Here is a 3,032-nt window from a genome sequence, read left to right on the forward strand (position 1 = left end):
TTGTTGCTGCTCTTTTCACAATAGCTAAGAGATGGAAGCAACCTAGGTGTCCCTCAATTGATGAGTGGATAATGAAAACGTCGTTCATTTATATAATGGAGTTTTACACAGCAGTAAAGAAAGATGAAATCTTGAAATTTGCAGGTAAATGGGTGGAACTAAAAACCGTTATACTAACTGAAGTAACACAGACTCGGAAAAAAAAATTGACATATGTTCTCCTCATATGTGGACCCTAGAACTAGACTCTGATAAATGAGTATGCAATGAGACATAATTGCAGGAACCAGGATAATGGACAGGAAGCAGGGATGTAAAGGAAAAGAAATAACCTGAAAGAGAAGAACATTAGGAAACAGGCCTTAATAAGGGAGCTATGGATAAAAATTGGGTTAATTAAGGGAGGCAGGAGGGAAGGGTATACTAGGAACCTAAAGGATCAAAGGAAAGAAGGAGCTCAAGAGAGGTAGGACCATATGACAGGGGTATTAGTAAGGGAGAAAGGGAGGAAATAGGGGCACCTTAAGTGGGAAAACCATGATAGAGGGGTGAGACAATGTGAGAGATAAACAATGCCTAGCTAGTTTTGAAAACAAGTGAGAACGATATTACTGCTACAACCTACTGACAAATTATACATAGCAGATCAAGAAATATATGTTTAACTAAGTTTTATCTGAGAACAGCTGATCTTTGCCCAAGATTAATCTACATGACACACAGTAATTAAAAATACCAGACTGGTGAAACTAACCTTTTTGGATGTTTAACAGACATACTTTGAGGTCTATAATAATTTGGTCAGAGGGACATAAAGGACACTTTTTGCTCCTTTCCCTCCTAGGTCGACTAGTTCCATGGGAATATGAGTATCTCTCAAAATGTCCTACAATGGTGGTGGGTCACCTGTCCTCTTAATCAAGAAGGCTGAGGAGACCCCACCAGGTGGACTTGAAGCAGTTTCCTGACTACAAAAAGGAGGGTCAACACAGAGGAATCATTTCCTCCATGCTTCCAAGTGAAGCCAACCATAGTCGAGCAGGACCTTGAACTTATTTTCACATAGGTGGAACTGGTAAAAGAAAGGGGCCAGGGGCTCCTCCCATGCCCATGTGACCCCTGAAGAACAGATCCTTATTTTAAGAGTAAAAATAAATCATTTTTTTTCTGGACCAACTGTATGGTCTTAAACATCCAAAAGGAAAGTATAACCCAAGATTAAAGGGGCCAACATAACTTCATGAGTCCATATGTATAGCTAAATTCTACATAACAAGCAACAATGCTAGACAAGAGATACCTTCTTTTGAGTTGATGGCCAGGGTGGCCAAAGGGATTCCCAGATCATAACCCAGCATAGAACTGGGAAAATGAACAGCAGACCCCAATCTTATCCAAAGGAATATATACTACTGTTACTGTTAAATGAAGAAGAACTGACCCTCCTAAAACAAAGATCTCTAGATAGGCTGACTAGATTCACCAGAAGGGAAAGTAGTGGGGAATGGCTGGGGTGCCAACAACACAGCAGATAGTAGCGGGGATATCAGAGTATGAGGGCTCTAGTGGGGGGGCTATGGAATGGTGCTACTTGGGAAGTGGGTGTATAAATAAATTAAAAAGAAAAAAATGAATTCTTCAAAGCATAAAAATTTGCTCCTTAAGAATTAGTAGTTGTGAAAAACATTACCGTTGAAATCTACCTGATGACTTTATATCCATGCTCAGATGCCCAGGATCTCAGAAAGTAACCAACGGTGACTAGTAATTATCAGATATATAGATTAGAGATGCATGTGAAAGCATCTAAGTGTTAGTTGAATTAAAAATGAGTTTTTCTGTATGAAACAGTATATTTTAATAATGAAATGGAGATCTTTTTAAAAGTTTAACTTTATGTCTTATAGGGATTATATGGAGTACAATATTGTATAGCTGTATCAATTCAACTGTAAACCTAAAAATTTACAGCCAATTTTGAAAGAGATGCATCTTATCCCTGGAAATTTTTATTGAATGCTATTGTAATGAAATGTTTCTTCTAATTATATGGTTATTGAATAAAAAATTTAAAAAATAGCTATATTTAAGTTTTGTGACCATGGGTCTAGAGAAACGTTAATTACTAACTAAATCTCTATTAAATACCAAGGGTATCATGTATTTTAATCTGAATGTTAAATATTTGTGTCCCTCAACTCTGTGTAAGCTCTTTAAAATAGCACACAGGAATGGGTGGGATCTCTGCCACTGCTCATAGAGGTTTACTTTAATGGACATGTTTCATACTCTGTCAGAATCAAAGACACTGTTAAATATGTTTTATTTGTCAGGCATAGTGGTACACACCTCTAATCCCCCCACTCATTAAGCAAGGGCATTTGGATATCTGTGAAGGTGAGGCCAGCTTGGTGTACATAGTGAGTTCCAGGCAGACTGGGGCTAGGGAGACCATGTCAAAAAATAAAGGGAATAAAAAAGGAATGTTTTATTTAGTGGTTTTTTTTAAATAATTTTTTAATAAATTAAAGCCCTTGTGTAGTCTCTGCACACAAGTCATTTCCTTGATAAAAAAGTTCCTAGATACTTTTTACTTTGAAGAATACTCCTCCATGAAAGTTATTATTTTCATTCCTTCATTGTGGCCTTAAAAGAAATTGTAAATGTCATTTCTGTTAGGGACTGCTTTTTATAATTTTAGTGCTTGAAAGATGCTATATTATGAGTTCTTCCAGTTGTCAAATTTATTGTAGAATTATAAGATATGTTGTGCCAGCTAATCTATTCTAATTATCATTTTTTTACAAATATGATATATAATACATAAGAATAGAGTATATTAAGCATATGCATAAATTTCATTTGATTATTATATATGATTTATGATTTTATGTTGTTTCCATATTTGAACATTATGAACTGATACTCTACTGAATTCTCTTATTATTATTATTCACAACACTGTTCATAGCTTTTTTCAACTGATTTTCCAAAATTTCCCAGTAGATAATGATATTCTTTAAAATATCAAT

This window comes from Nannospalax galili, unplaced genomic scaffold (genome assembly GCF_000622305.1).
Source record: "Nannospalax galili isolate Female #2095 unplaced genomic scaffold, S.galili_v1.0 scaffold227, whole genome shotgun sequence".
NCBI lineage: Eukaryota > Metazoa > Chordata > Mammalia > Rodentia > Spalacidae > Nannospalax > Nannospalax galili.